Raw genomic sequence first — 16,659 nt, forward strand, 5'->3', positions numbered from 1 at the left:
ATTAGCACAAATCTACCTTTCTGTGATTCCTTTTTTTTTTTTTTTTTGCCTTTCAATTTCCTAACTTTATTTTTTTTAAATAATATTTTTTATTATATTACGTTAGTCACCATACAGTACATCCCTAGTTTGTGATGTAAAGTTCCATGATTCATTACTTGCGTATAACACCCAGTGCACCATGCAATACGTGTGATTTCTACACATTGATCCAACTTCTACCTTCTGGACACATCCAGGAAGAAAAAAAAAAAAAAAGATTTTCTTTTCCCCTATATATCAGAAGTCAGCTAAGTAAGACCTGCAGGCCAAATGCAGGTACCCATTTATTTCTGTAAATAAAGTTTGTTGGAACACAGCCAAGCCTACTCATTTACCTATTGTCTGTGGCTGCTTTTGCACAATAACAGACTAGTTGCAACAAAGAATTTATGCCCTACGAAGTCAAAGATATTTATTATTTGGCCCTTGAATAAAAAGTTTTTGACCTGTGCTATATATGGAAGACCTTGAAACACTTACGATTAATATATCTCCACTTAAAGTGGGAAGCCCAGAACTGGGCCTAGAACTGTTGGTGGGAGCTAATAAAGGCAGAATGAAGACACAATATCACCTCCCTTGCCCTGGACACCATACTTTTAATGATGTGGCCAGAGATTATCTTGGTCTTTGAGTGACATGTAATCCTAGATTGTATAAAGGACTATATCTCTGAGATTATTTTCCCCAGGAGCTTCTGTTAAATTCTACCTCCCCACCCTGCACTGCTGTAGCTTAGTGTTAGAAACTATGTCCAAAACTTTACATCTTTCCACCCTGTCCAGAGCAATCTGAAAACAATTGAGCATATATTAAAGGGCTGCACTGGTCAGTGTCAGATAGGAAGAAGATGATATGCTTAGGCTAGGATTTTTTTTTTTTTTTTGAAGATTTTATTGATTATTTGACAGAGAGAGATAGCCAGAGAGAGAGGGAACACAAGCAGGGGGAATAGGAGAAGAAGAAGCAGGCTCCCAGCATAGGAGCCTTATGTGGGGCTCGATCCCAGAACGCCAGGATCACACCCTGAGCTGAAGGCAGACCCTTAACGACTGAGCCACCCAGGCGCCCCCAGGCTAGGATTTTTTAAAAGAATATAATCAAGAGCCCATTGGCATACCTGTGGGCAAGGTTGAGAGAACTAACAAGGGAATTTGTCACCACCCTTTCTCCATAGATGGGGATGGGGGGGAGAGATTTTGCTGGGACTCAGTGATAGCTGGAGCCATGGAAGAAGAGCTGCCCAGCTGGGACTATGGTGGTAGAAGCACAACCATGGCCTGAACCAAGCCACAAGGAAGTCAGGGAGGGAGGGAAATATTACCCTGATGCGCTTCACTCCCACCCTCTGCCTCCTGTGGGTGGAGCCCAAGCTGAAGCTGAAGGGCAAGAGCCACTGAAGTCACCTCCACAAGGCACAGGGCAGGACTGAGAGGAGGTGCAGAAGTTGGGGCAGAGAATGACAGATCTAAATGATGTGCCAGGCACTTAATAAATGCTGAATGAATAAACGGAGGGATGAATGAAGTGAGCCCAAGGCCCGTCTTTCAGTTAATGTTTGTTGAACTGCAGAAATGAGTGTCGGGGCCATGATCTCCTTTATAGCCTCTTGCCCCAGAGCCATCACTGCTACCGCTTGGCATTGCAAACTTTCTACCCCAGTGGAGGCCTTGTCCTGTGCTCCATGCCCTCTGCACCCTTCCCTAGCCTCAGCTGACACCTCGGGGTTTCCTGCAAGAATGTAAAAAGAGTCTGGATTCTTCTGAACAGAGCTAGGACGTTATCAAAGAGAAGGCTTTCAGTCCTGATTTAAGTCAGAATCTAAAACACATTTTAGAATGTTCGGAGTCTTAAAAACAAAACATTCAGCATCACTCTACCGTATGGAGAGAAACTGGTGGCTTTTGAGAAAGCTGCCCCAGACATTTGTGTTACGGGCTCTGGATTTGCCAGACACCTCATTATCAAGTGCCCTGGGGCTAGCTGTTTCATGTCCAAATGGCCATCAACACATCATAGGCTTTTATTGCAAAGATGTCTGGGCTCTCCGTTCATTTTGCCAGTAACGGTAACGCTGAGATAGTGGGGTGTGTGAGAGAGATCCTCAGTGGCCCGCTTGTCACTCTCACCTCCATCAGTTGAGTCAGCACAGGGAGTTTTCAGCACTTGATTCCACACGGGATATTCCTAAGGATTCTGAATTTTGAAGACACACAACTTACTTGAAGGCATTGATTGGTCTGCTACTCTAGCTAGATTGTTTTAGCATGGAACGCGCAAGGCAAAATTGGGCACTGAATTAAGAATTGCTGTCCCTATATCAAAGCAAATTTTAAAAAGTAAGTGTAGACGTAGATGGGCCAATTTTGTATTCGAGTCCTGAGATCATTTTTGTTCTAACTCAGAGCCGTACTACTGGCAATTGTCACCTTGTGCCTCGCAGACTCAAACCAGTCAGTTCCCAGAGTTTAGAATGTCCTATACAAAACCCGGGGCCAGATACGCTGGAAGGAGCAAAGTGGGAACCGTGATTTCTGATGGGCACAGCCCAAGTGACACAAGCCCACACCCGACAGCCCAGTGAACAAACTTCTCCTCACCAAAAGTTAGTCACACTTGGAAAAGCATTCTTCTGCCAAAGCTCATGTGAACCCATGAGAAAGCATCAAACCCGAGCTTCCGGTGACAGTGGCCAAATGCCCAAATTCATCCACAGCTATGACGGGATTTGTCAATAAACTTCACTCAAGGTCTCTAGGACCAAATTTGGTCAAATCTAATCCCAATTAGAATGACTGACAAAATTTGAGTAAAATCTACAGGTTAGAGAGTAGTGCTGTATCAGTGTTAACTTTCTGGTTTTAATCATCACACTGTGTCAAGGTAAGAGAACGCCCTTATTCTTAGGAACACATACTGAAATACTTAGGGGTTAAGAGGCACCGTGATTGCAACTTATTCTCAAATGATACAGAAAAATAATAATTTGTGTATACAGAGAAGAGAAAATGATAAATTAAATATGGTAAAAGATTAACTATTAGGGTATCTAATGATACCTTTATGGGATTTTATTTTTTTACAATTTTTGCAACTTTTCTGTAAGTTTGAAATTACTGCATAATAAAGTTGCCAAGAAACTAATTCCAAAAAACGAGGGCTATCGAATGCCTATCACTGAAGGGCAGTGATTGCAGTCACGTGGTGCTGTGAAGTGAGTCAGAAATGATCTCTCCTCTTTGTCATCTGTCAGCTAAAATTAGTCATTTTCTCTTTCAGCTAAAGAACCCTTCTATTCATGGAGGTGAGCACTGCGGAAGCTTTCCACATGAACCCTGAAGGTAAGGCGAACTTGATCACATGTCCCTCTGTCGCACCGCCTATCTGTCCTGCTGTCTATTTCGACTAGGCAAGGGCGGGGACTCGCCTAGCTTGGCTCACAGAGAAAATAATTCCAAACTGGTCAATGTCCACGGTGTCTCATTCTGCTGTTCTTTCTCAAAGGCCTTTTCAATCTCCCCAGCCTGTCCTGCTCAGAAAAAAACTTCTGTTTTTCTAAAAGGAAATACAAAAACTATTAATAGCTAGTATCTCTTAGTGGTACAATTATGAGAGATTTTTATTTTCTTCTTATGATTTTTCTGTACTTGAGAGATTTTCAACAATGATTGTGTTACTTTCAAAATCAGGAAAAGAAATACTGTTCATTTTTATTTTCCCAAGCAGCTCTACATAAATTCTTGCCATAGCTTTCTTTGCCCCCCTCACCCCCCTAATATCATCACTGCTTTGTGTCTCCATCCTCCCAACCCACTGACAGACCTCATGGAAAGACTCAAGAACAGGCCCTGGGTCTTCTCCTTCTACCATTGGCAAGCAAAATAATTTCATGGCCTCACGGCCCACTGAGTCCCAGGCCCAATCTGCTGGCTAGGATCTCACAAGCTATTGGTTGCCTCTCCCCACTTACAGTATCCTCTGTTTTCCTGAGAGCACATGACAAAAGTCTCTGAGGTGACAAGATGAGAACAGGTTAATGATTGTGTGGTATTTGGAACTCCAGAGGAATACCTTAATTTTCAAATGTAGTTACAAATTAGAAGGCATTCATATTTTGTACTTTCTGTTAAAATGCATGATCACGGGATTGTTACTTCGATTTTTGTGTTTATTCTTAATGAAAAGCTTGGTTTGTTCTTATTTTTAAGTTTGCACTCCAGTCTTAAGTAATAAATCCACCCATGTTATCAAAAAAAAAACAAAAACAAAAACAAAAAACTCTCTCTTGCCATTTTGACGTTGGAATTGAGTAGAAATACTTAACTCACATTTTGCCCCTTCGCCCCAACTTAAATATCATGCCCCTATTCCATCTCCCTAGGATGCCAGACCCAGCTGACCAATCAGCCATATGAAGTATTAAGACTCCACTTTGTAGGTGGAGAAGCCAAGCCATATGGCTTTCCTCTGTATGGACTACAGTAAAATGGGATCTAGACCCACTGAGACCAATGCGACTGTGTAACCCTGAGAACGCACTCTCTCTTTCAGAAGAAGTTAAGGATTCTTGAACATACGAAACTGACTGGGTCATTGGTAGAAGAAAATTGTGGCCAAAATTGTCCTAGGATTTCCTAAGGCCACCCAGGATATTTACTAGTTTTCCAAAATTGAAAACCTGATAGCCCTCTGAGGTTCATAGGGCACTTCAGTGTTCAGAACCAAGCCTGAGCTTTCCCTGTGGCCCAGAGGTTCTCAGCTTGAGCACTGTTGACATTTGGGGGCAGATCATTCTTTCTCATGGAGGCTATTCGTCCCTGGGATCTTAGCAGCATCCTTGATCTCTGCCCGCTCAATGCCAGGACAGCACCCCACCCTACTTGTAATAATCAGCAATGTCCCTAAGGTTCCAGGAAGGACAAAATGTCCCCCTAGCAGTGATAATAAAATAATGTTTCCAGACATTGCCAAATGTCCCCTGGGTCAGGGTGGGGGGGCACAATCAGCCCTATGGCCCACCACTCTAAGTTACCTCAGCCCAACAAGAACTTCTGTTTTTCATGCAAATGGACTGAAATTTATAGAATTCAGATGTACATTGTCCAAATGCTCTGGCACAGCAGGACCCTGTGGCGTAAGACAGCCTTCCCCGGGAGTATCTGGTGACACTACAACTGGTAAATCAGCCTCCCCAGACGACCAGTCTCTCTGCATTTCTGCCCCTTGATGCCAAATGCCTCAGAGGATTTGTTTGAATGGAATGCAAACAAAGAACAGGGTAGCACTGAATACTGTGAGTAGTCCTTCCATTCATGAGGACAGAGAGGTCCAGAAAACCACCGTGTAGTCTGAACTCTCTTGCAAGGCACCAGGGGGATTTGGGCTGCTAGTTTTTATTTGATGGACCACATTATTGCACTAAAGATTTGGGACTCAGTCTCCAATTACTTCATAAAATTTGATATTTTTAAACGAGTAGACACCCATTCTTGGCAGTGGTTTCACTGGAAATCCCTTTTCCGATTCCTCGGAGAGTGGAGAGCAGGTGGGAATGTGGGACCAGCTCTACCTGTGCTACCAAGTGGTGACCGAGGCCCCGAGAGAGTGAATCTCCAAGCGCTGAGATTGGTCTACACTCCTCCTGCTCATCTCCAGGGGCGCCTCTTTTTCCTGGTCCATCTCCCTTCCCTGCACCCACCTCCCATTATCCCCCACCCTTCACTCAACCTAGTCTTTGGTTTGAAAGGCTGTCTCTGATGCCCGTGAGTATCTGTGAAAATACAGGCAAGAATTCAAGAACACTCATATGGTCGTCCAAGAGAAACAGAAATGCAGCTCCGTTTCAGGGTGAAAAGAACAACCAGAAAGCAGTGTTCATAAAGGAACTCAGAGGAGAAAATCTCCCTAAAAGAGAGGATTAAAATTAAGCCTAGAATCGCAGTTCTTGGCCAAGACTTCACCAAAAGGGCCACTGTCCATTTTGTGGCCTTTAATCTGGTGTCTGGTCTCTTTGACTTAACTGTTAGCCCTTCAGTCTTGTCAGAATGATCTCCCTAACAATCTCTCCCTGACACCTCCTCCCGAGGGTGGAACTGAACACCACTCTGACTGGCAACGCCAGGTTCTTTAGCAAGAGTTTGGCATCCTCTGGACTCTGCCTATTCCAACTCTCCACCTCCAGCCTTTTCCCAAGCTCCCATCTGCACGACTCCAACCTTAACTTTTGCAAGACTGCAAGAGGAGCTTAGAAGCAGCCCAGGGCACTGGGGATAGGGAGGGAGGGTGGAATGTGCCCTCCACAGAGTGTGTTTTGAACTATGTTTAAAACTCTATGCCTATAATCTTTTCACCGCCATGTTTGCTTCCCAGGGTCCTTCAAACTCCTACCATTTAAGCCTCTTCCTTGACTAACATATGGCATTGCTCAAAACCTATGCACTGACCTAAAGGGATAAGACCTTAATATATGGATAAGAATCTGTTTATCAGATTAGCTTATTGGTACTTCTTTAAGATGAGGGCCTTGGAATTTGGACGTAGGACAATTTCATTGGGTTGCTGCAGAGAGATTGAAATGATGGAAATCTTGAGCTCCAGACCCACACTGTCCAATAGACTAACCATTAGCCCCATTTGGCAATTTATGTGTAAGTTCACTAAAAATAGATAACTTTTAAAATTCAGCTCCTCAGTCACACTGACCACATTTTAAATGTTCACATGTGGCTAATGGCTACCATATTGGACAGAGCAGATAGAGAACATTTTCATCATCATAGAAAGTTTCATTAGGCAGCACTCCTCTAGCCTGAGGCTGTTACTGGTGATGGGGAGTTCTGGAAAGGGGATTTTGGAGAGGAAGCCTAAAATCACCAGTTAGGGAGGGAGGGATAGAGAAGAGTAGAAGGAACAAAATTCCAAAGGGAAGGTGGAGGGGGACAAAAGGCAAACTTTGTATGCTTTGCCAAGGGCCCAACCCTGACCAAATATGCATCCACTCTGCCACAAATCTCTCTTTGTTGACCCCTGCAAATAAAGGAGTGACTGGGGTCAGCTTTGGATCCCATTTCCTCCATTGTATGGCCCCTCGATTCTGTGGGCTCCTTTGGAAGCAAGAGATCCTATCCCAGATCCTGAGCTGAGAGGGCTCAGTGCATCACTCACACACGGAAGTCACTGGGCGCCCAGCCAGAGGGAAATCACCATCCCAGTAGCATAAGGCATCCCATCAGTTTCCAAGTGTTCACTTAGAGCTGGGACTTCCAAACCAAAAGACATACAGGGGAAAAAGAGTAACTTCTCTATCTGGAATTAGACCTCTAGAGAGTCTGGGGGACCTGGTGGACCCAAGCAGCCATTGTCATCCCTTACTCATAATGGCAGTTCACCCCTGCATAGTGCTAGCTTGCCGTCGTGGGGAGCATTTCCCATATTAATCCAGCTCATCTTCACAGTAATTGCCTGAGGAAAGCAGGGCAGAGAGGTACCCTCTCGTCACTTTCTATGAGAAGAAATTCACATTCAGAGAAAGCGATGTGCCACGGTTGATCAATTGGTAAATGGCAGAAGCAGCTCCAGAAACTATCCTCCCACACCGTCTGTGGCTCGGGTCGCCTCTCTCAAGTGGTGAAGGTTATTTTGTACCTATCCAAATCCCCACATGTGTCAGCCCCAAAAGGTCTGACCTGGCCTCGGATCATGACTCGAGTTTGTATCCAACCCAAGCCAATGACAGAGCCTCGTGGACTCGTCATTACCAGTGACCCATGCAAGTTGCCAAGCAAGAGGGCAAAATGAACTCAAGCCTAGAGCGAGCACACTGATATGACTTTTCTTAGAAGACCCTTCTAGACAAATGCCGATATCCAGAAAATGGCAAAAAGGGAATGGTGTTCATGGCAGCCTCTGCGCCAGACTTCCTGGATCCGTTTTCCTGTGCAAGACACAGGCAAGTACTGTTTTCCTGGGTCCCCAAACTCTAAGTCTGCAGGGGGAAACATGCCAGTGGCTTTTGCTTGCTAGAAAAAGATGCAGAAAACTGGATCAGATTAGTCCATTTATTGGACTTTCAATAGTTTGGGCCAAATATATATGACTTATTCTCAGATTTGAAAGAATTTCTCACTGTATGGGAGCCATTTACATATATGGCTAAATGGCAGATCAGATTCTGTATTTTCCTTTGACATAGCATGTACATAAATAAACAGATATGCAGGGTGATTATTGGACTTTTGCTTCTGGGAAGCTCTAGTACTAAGTTAGCCATTGTCCAGAGAACTAGAAAGCAAAAATCAAAAGGATAATCAAATAGATATAGCAACAGTGAGGACAGTGACAAAATTAAATGATTACTTTAAATGTGCCCAATATTGTGATGAGCCCTGGATGTTATACACACTTAATGAATCATTGAACACTACATCAAAAACTAATGATGTACTATATAGTGGCTAACTGAACATATAAAATAAATAAAATAAAATAAAATAAAATAAATAATAAAATAAACGTGCCCAATAAAGCAATACCCCTAGTGACAACATACCACTTCATTGCTTCCCTCTTACAGCAACATCCAGATACTTCTCAAGGTCCACCTAGCTCTACTTCTAAGCCACAGAGTTAAAACATACCCATATCATCAATTAGACTACTGAACTGTCCATGTAGACTTTGGTGAAATCCCCCCCAAGACCAGATGCCCAGTCAAAAGTAGGTGAAACAGTGGGCATGTAACCCTCACCAAGAATTCCTGAGAAAACCGATTCCAGGTTTGACAATATCCCCATGAACCCACTCTTACCGTTGGGGGAAGCTTCTCCTCCCTGCTCTCTCTTTTTACCAGGGAGGAAAATCTTTTCCAGGAGATCCTAGAAGACTTCTGCTCTGGCTCAGCGGCTAGAACTGGGTGGGAAAACCACTCCTAAACTAAGATACATGGAAAATGAGATTATAGGATTCCCTTAGACTGATGATACCTTCCCATCCTCTGGGACTGGACAGCTGCTAGCTGACGAAACTGAGCTCTATGAACAAAAGCAAGGGGGAAAACGCAAGCAGTGTCTGCCTTGCCCAGTTATACCCACGGCTGTGAGTTCCCTCCCCAGGGAAGCCACCCAGCTCCTCCACCAGGTCAAATCTGCCCACCATTGTCTCGCATGGCACCTGCCGAGCTCCCTCGTAATGCTTGTGTCATTTACATATAAGTGTTTTACAGCTTCTCTCTCCACTACAGACTGTTAGTACTAAGGGGATTGTTTCAGCACAACACGGTATTCTCAGGGCCCTGCCCATGCCTGGTGCATTTTAGATGCTCAGTGGATATTTGTTAAAGATGGATTGATGAATGGGTGGATGGGTGGATGGGTGGATGGATGGATGGGTGGATGAATGTTCCAGCACTAAACTAGGTAGACCCTGCCTTTTTCTGCAAATGCATTAAAGAGGGGTGAATCGTGGTTTTCCTTCCTCCTCCCCATTCTCACTTACTGAAACTGCCCTGGGAGTATTTACCGTTCCACCCCCAGACCCAGCCTAACTCAAGGACCTTGGCCATTACGTCTTTGATTGAACAAGTGGCTTTTTGTTAAGAAAGGGCTTCTTCTGAGGGAAGCTGAATAAAGGGAAAAGAAGAGAAAAGAGGAAATATAAGCCAGTAAGAGAGACAAGTAATTATTTTGCTGTATAAGTAGTTCACATGTTTTGAAGGAAGAAGCAAGTTTGAAAGAACATATTGTACACGACTGAGAAAGGGTGATTAAATCCGGTAGAGACAGGATGTGCTTGTACGAGATGGAGGAAAGTGAGGGAAGAGAGGGGGGGCTTTGGGACAGGTAGTGGTTTCAAGCTGGGGCAACAGGCAAGGAGGTGGGGCCTTAACCCTGGAGCCCACTGGCTGTCCCACCTCCTCACCACGCTTTGAACTTCCAGATCCTCCCGCTCTGCGTCCCACGGATGAACAGAACCTGAGGGGCCAGGAGAAAGCAGGTGGCCAGCTTCTGAGAGAGAACCCCACTGAACTTCTTAAACTCCTCTTGAATAAGCTGACCCACCCTTCTCTGAGGCTCTGAAAAAAGAGTTTTTCCATGAAATTGCCTTTTACCCTTTTACTTATCAGAAGCTTAATGGCAAATAATGGCTAGTTACAACTGGTTATTTTCAAGAACTCTCAGGCGGACACAGTAATGGAATTCAGAGAAGCGGAGGAAATTCTTAAAAACAAGGGAGCAGGCTGTGGGACATCAAGAACCATTAGAGTCCCGCTTTCCTGCCCGGTGGGGAGACGGGGCTCAAGTTTAGCCACATGCTGATTAACACAGGGAAGGTGGCTGTCAGCCGTGGCTGCCAATTTTGCCACAATAAGCAGTTTCTGTAGTCCCCACATGGGGACCTTTTCCATGTAATTACACCATGAAAGGACAGATTTTTACTCGGAGACTAGGTTTGTGGTGTTAAAAATTTTATTGTGACTTTTTCCCCCTCAGTGAGAAAAGTGATAACCTTTTATTTTATCTAAGTATTTTAGTAATATTTTATTTCAAAAGCAATCATTTTTTTTATTTTAAAATCATCCTCCTAGAGATAACTACTGCTAATATATTGGTGTGTGTATCTGCTAGTCTTTTTTCTGTGCACATAAAATATAGAGAGACACAGATATTAGAATTGAGGTCAAAGACACTTACTTTTCATTCCCAATCTTCTTTTTCCTTTTCACAGGTTTCTATATCATTAAATTTTTTATTACATTTTTTAAAGATTAGATAATATTTTACTGTATGACTATACCATGATCTAGTTAAATAATCCTTTATTGTTTGATACTTAGATTTCTTTCAATGTTCTCCTTTTACAAATAGTGCTGGGGAGATTTTTTTTTTTTTCTTTTTGCTATGGAATTGTTTTTGCACACCTCTGTTCATTCGGAACCAATTTCTAGAAGTGCATTTTTCAATTCAAAGTGTATCTACATTCACAAGGCTTTTAATATATATTACCAAAGGGATTGCACCAACTTACACTCAGGAGACAAAGTGCCAGACCCACCTCTACCCTTGAGCAGCCAGAAGTGTTTGCAAACCCAGTGATATGGTTCTGAAATCTTACAGGGGTGGAGAAAGAATAAAATAAAATGTTTTACATGAAAATACTTTGAACATTGAAAGTCCCACGAAAATGCTTGTTGCCATTATTATCAGTTTTTAAACCACCCAGGATGGAAAAGGCATTACCTCTCTCAACCATATATTCCAATAATTAACAGGATTTAAAGAATAAGATCCTTCTCAACTTCCCTCTAAATACAGCTGACACCCGATAAATTCCATTTATTCGAAACCATTTATTGGGCACCTTGTATGCATTAAGCTTTGCATTAAGTATGAGGAATATGGAAGAAAAATAAATAAACACAGTTCTTGACATCAGTGAGCTTCTAGCCTCGGTGGATACCTGGAGAAAAAGACTAAGTCCGGATTCGTTATGAGATCCTGGGTGCTCCATAGGCAGGGCATCCTCCATTTGGGGAGATCCAAGGAAGTCCCTCCCTGGAGGAAGGAAAGCTGAAGCTGAGCATAAAGAGGCAGCTGAGTTTTGGTTGGGTGGCCATGTGCCAATCCTCACTGTTTCTGAAACGATATGGAGAAATCACACTGAACTAGCAGCTATACTCCTGCACAGAAAGGGAGCTGGTTCCCGGGGTGAAGACTTTAATAAGTCACATGCTGGGAAGGCTAAGACCTCCTATGGGGGTATACTTTGAGGAACACTGGGATAGGTATAATTTCTCTAGAAATCAGCCTGGCATTTTTGGTCCGTGAGGCAGGAGAGTGGAAACTGAGAGTAGAATTGCTTGGGACCACAGAGGGGATTTTAGAGAGGTCTGGAAGGAAGATGAAAGGGGTGAGAGATGGCATTGACCGGGCCAGGAACTTTGGAGTGGAAGACAGAGATGCCTAATAAGGAATTTTGCCAAGTGACTGTCGTGAAGTAGGCTACTTGTCTACCTACAAAATCCTCGCGCTTGTGAATACATAAAGGGACATAGGGCTGCGTGTGGTCTCCAGTTGGGTGGACTGAGAACGGAGGCTGCCTGTTGAAGGCTGCCACACCAGGTTTACCCATCTTTCCTTCTGTAGGCATCTGAGCGCTCCTGTGTGCTCAGAAAACTTCTGTGAAGCAGGAAAGCCCTCTTCTGAACTGCATAGGATATTAAAGTGAACGTCACCTGCTTCTCCTCTCATTCTGGCTCAGTGTGCCCACTTGGGCTCCCTGCGTCTGGCACGTGCACAGAGTTTAAAGAAGAGGCTGGGATTGTAATAGGGCCTTTTAGGCAGTCAAGGACATTCAGAAATGCAGGCCAGAAATCCGGGTGTGTGTCAACCCCTCTGCTTAGGCAAACCCATGGAAAGCATCCCAAGCCATTTATATTTTGACTTGACAATTAACAGAACTTCGAGTATCAGCAAAGCAGCAAATTTCCCTTTCAAATCATAGTGTTCTTGTGGTCATATTAAAATTAATTTCTGTCTCTAAAGCTGAGTTGAGAAGCATGGGAATGCAACAATAGGACGTCTGCCAGGTCAAGAATGAAAGTCATTATGGATAATCTTCCAACAAGAGTGTTAAAAAGATAGGGAGAAATTGACTAACCTTTTGAATATTGACTTCCGAATCTTTTTTTTTCCCATTGGCGGTGTCAGGGTTGTCTGGAAAACACACCATCGATTATATGTTGTGCAAAGAGGTGATGTTATTATTGAAAAGCAATGAGTCAGCAATGACTTACTGGATTCTGCCAGGCCAAGATTGTGGTAGCCAAGTATGCAGACATTTGCATAGGCGCACTCCACTTTTGTGAGCAAATACTTTGGTACCGGAAGCCTAGCAACCAATTGAGAGTTAGACTTACTGTTTGTTGTTGTGCTAATGGCACAGTAGACTTATTAAGAAATACAGGGAGAAATCCTTTTATAATTGACAATAGCATTTGCTTTTTAAGATATTAAGCATATTTTAGCATATTTTTCTAAGCGCATTGTCTTACTTTGGGATACAGAAATCCATCAATATTCAAAGCTCACTTATTCAGCAACCACATCTTTGTTAGTTTTGTTACCCATCTGTCCTTGAGTTCAAATGAAAATATATGAACAGCTTTATTGGAAGAATCAGTAAGGTCTCCTATCCCTCAGTAATAGGAAGGGCCTATAGATTAATGCGAAGGACGGGTTTCAGAGTTCAAGGTCAAGTGCTCTTTCAGTGGATCTGTGAATCAGAAGAATGTATTACATATGGTCTTATAAACTATTCAGTCAATCAGTCGTCCAGCAAGTGCTGTTGAACACCGTGAACATACATAAATGTGACAGTGTGTGCGGGCGGAAAATGCAGAGGAAGCCAGACAGGTTACTCTGAGAGTTTGATGATGGTAGTCAAGGTGGAACAGTTGCAGTAGGCCACATGGCAGAGATTTCCCACTTACTCGAAGGTCTTGATTAAATTGGTTAAATACAGTAGTTACCATCCAAACTAAGCTGCACTGACTCTCCCTGGATTAGCCAGGCTAAGTAGTGCCAGCCATTATAATACCCAGGCTCTCTATAGCTTGGAAGCTTGATAACCAAGGGTTTACTTGTCACCCATGTCACAGTTCATTGGGCATCAGCAGGGGATGCAAGACCCTTCCATCTATTGGCTATGCTTGGCTCTTCAAGTCCTGAAGTTCATCTTCCTCTGACCAGTACTGGATAAGAGAGAAAGAATTAATGAACAAGAGAATGAAAATGTGTGAAAAGTTTTAAATACCAGGACCAGATTAGAAGCATATCATTTTTGCTCACTTTCAGACGCCACAACTCAATCACCTCATCCCATCTAATTGCAAGGGAGTCAATCCAATGACCCTTAACTCTGTGCCCAGAAAGAAAAGGAGAACCAAATTTCTGATGGACAACAGAAGTTTTTAACACTCCTGTGAATGGTCTCCCAGGATTCTAAGATGATAGGAAAAAGCAGGAAATAAGGAGGAAAAAATGCTTTTGATACTTTCTTGAGAATTTCTTCTTAGACATATTAAATTTCTCAGATGTACACACAGCCCACTCTCGATGTTTTAAAGATTCTCCCATTAGGCCCTTGGCCAGCGCACTTCATCTTTCCAGGCCTTAGTCGTCCCATATAGAAAAGTGAGAGATTGGACCAGAATCTTTCAAGTCTTTTGGTTCCTTCATATCCAAAATTCTAGAACTCCTGCTCTGCATTTCCTCCTGAGACAAATAAGCAGGGAGCCAGGGAGGCAATGCCATGAGGCCAATAATTTATTTTTTATTTTATTTCTAACTTCTCTTCTTATTTCCCAAGCCCAGGTTTCTACAAATTAAACTATACATAATAGACAATGTTGTTACCAATATAATAGTGATTTTTTTATGGCAAAGTTGTTTTGTGTATGGGTGAACAGCACATTCACACCCACATATAAAATGGCCACAGAGATCCCTCTGTGAGAAAATAATCTTGTTAGAAGAGTCTTGCAAAACACGTTCTCCTCCTCCTCTCCTGCCTTGTATTAGTTCCACAGTGATAAACAGTGCTACCTCAGTGGCTTACAACACTTACTTTCTGCTCACTCTGTGTAAGGATGGCACATCAGCTCCACGTTGGCAGTGGCTCTGCTAGGATTGGTTGGACTCCGATGGGCTCCGCCTGTCTTCTTGTTCGAGAACCCAGACTAAGGGAACAGCTACTATCTGGAACATCCTGAGGGCATGTGGAGAAAAAGAATAAGAAAGCCTAAGCCAAACCGTGCCATGTGTTTCAGGCTTCTGTTTGGACACAGCAAAAACAACCACAACCATTCACATTCCATTGGCCAAAGCTTTTCACACGGCCAAGTCCAAAGTCATTGAAATGGGATGTGTATTCCTACCACAGGGTGTAGGATTACGTTCAATGACAATGGATGACAGTATGTAATCCTGTGACTGGGAGACAACAAATATTTGAGGAGTATAATCCAGTCTTCTCACACGCCCACCCCCTCCATTGAAGTCCTAAATGTGACACTTCTCATGGAGAAGAAGCCACTTGACCTCCCTCCTTCTGTGGTGGAAAGTTCCTGGGTTAGAGACAGTTTGGGAGGGAGAAACAATCAGCCATGTGGAAACAGAGGGATTTAGCAAACATTTATATAGTCCTCATTATACGCTAGGGACTGTTTTAAATTCATTGCCAGCAGTAACTCATCTGATCTTCATCACGGCTCTATACAGTTGGTCCTGGTATTATTCCAGTTTTCCAGATGAGGAAACTAAGGCACAGAGAAGTTAAGTAAGTTGCCTATGATCACATCTAGTAAGTGGCAGAAATGGGATTCCAACCCAGGTAATCTGGCTCCAGAATCCTTATGCATAGACACTAAGATGGGAAGAGGAATGGGACAAGTCCAGCACCACGGACGAGCCGGTTGCTGATAAGCTATGCTTTTAGGGGAGACATAATAATAATGTCTGGAAGTGACAGACCTTATTTCAGTAAGACAAGTATTACCATATAATAATAATGTTTCAGTAACACTTGTATGTTTTTCAGAATATACACAAAACCGGGCATTCTCAGATGGTTGGGATGCAGGCCACTGTCCTATGTCCCTGCATAAATGTCTTCTCTCATGGAGTTTATGCTTTAGTGGAGGCAGACACACCATCAACACAGCTAAGGAAAAAACATCATAGGTCAGTGATGGTAAGCCCTGTGGGAAACAGTAAAGTAGGACCGGAGATGAAGAATGTAGATCAGTGCTGGAGACGGGTTGCAGTTTAAAGATGGTGGTCCATGAAGGCCTTGCCGATAAGGTGACATTTGAGCAATGGCCCAAAAGAGGTGAGGGAGATGGATATTTGATGAAAGAATGAATGAATGATCAAGCAGATCTAGCTATCCCTGTAAGCCTTTAATTAATTAACTAATTAATTTAATTAAAAAACAAAACAAAAAAAAAACAATTACTTATTACTTATGCCCAGCCCAACCACCCTTGGCCCTGGTGTATCTCAAGCTTCTGTGCTGGCTGAGCCAGGCCCCTTTTCTCTCTCACATGGTTGTGGCCGCTCCCATTCCACCAAAGGATTTCCTGCAGGCGAAAGGGGGAACAATCATGATCTTCTCTTTAAATGGCCAATGGATTTTTTCTGATTGGGAATATGCGGGGGTCATGTGGTGGCGGTTGTTCACATTGTTCTGGGGCGTGGGATGGAAGGAGAGGGGTTGATGTGGGCTGTTGTTAGTATGTCTACACACACGTGCGTCTAAGACAAGGCTGATCATATTTTGCTCAACAAGATAGTGAGCCAGGATGACAGACAGAGCTAATAGAACTACTGAGCAATGAGCGAATGAGGCGTGAAGCCTTTGGTGGTGTGCAGAGATTAAACCTGGCTGATACCAAGAATGCAAAAGGAGAAGAGAGTATCTGCTTTCCTGCTGTCCGACTTCTCTAGGAATGAGAGGGGTCAGATCAGGAGAAGCCAGGACCTGCAAACCAGTCATACCGCCCAAGGAGAGCAGGGGAGTGCAGAGATTGCACTAGAGGGAAGGGGGAAAGCAGCAAGCTGA

The 16,659-nt window shown here is 43.4% G+C and overlaps 1 protein-coding gene across 1 annotated transcript in view; it reads left to right on the forward strand.

Annotated features, from left to right (window-relative positions):
* PRLR (prolactin receptor) overlaps positions 1–16,659 on the forward strand; it is a 162,271-nt gene that overhangs the window by 119,007 nt on the left and 26,605 nt on the right. Inside the window, exon 2 of the mRNA XM_040630506.1 lies at positions 3,322–3,383. The gene's annotated coding sequence lies outside the window, so the exon portion shown is untranslated. The remainder of the gene's footprint in view (positions 1–3,321; positions 3,384–16,659) is intronic.

The sequence above is a fragment of the Ursus maritimus genome, unplaced genomic scaffold (assembly GCF_017311325.1).
Source record: "Ursus maritimus isolate PB19 unplaced genomic scaffold, ASM1731132v1 scaffold_15, whole genome shotgun sequence".
Lineage (NCBI taxonomy): Eukaryota > Metazoa > Chordata > Mammalia > Carnivora > Ursidae > Ursus > Ursus maritimus.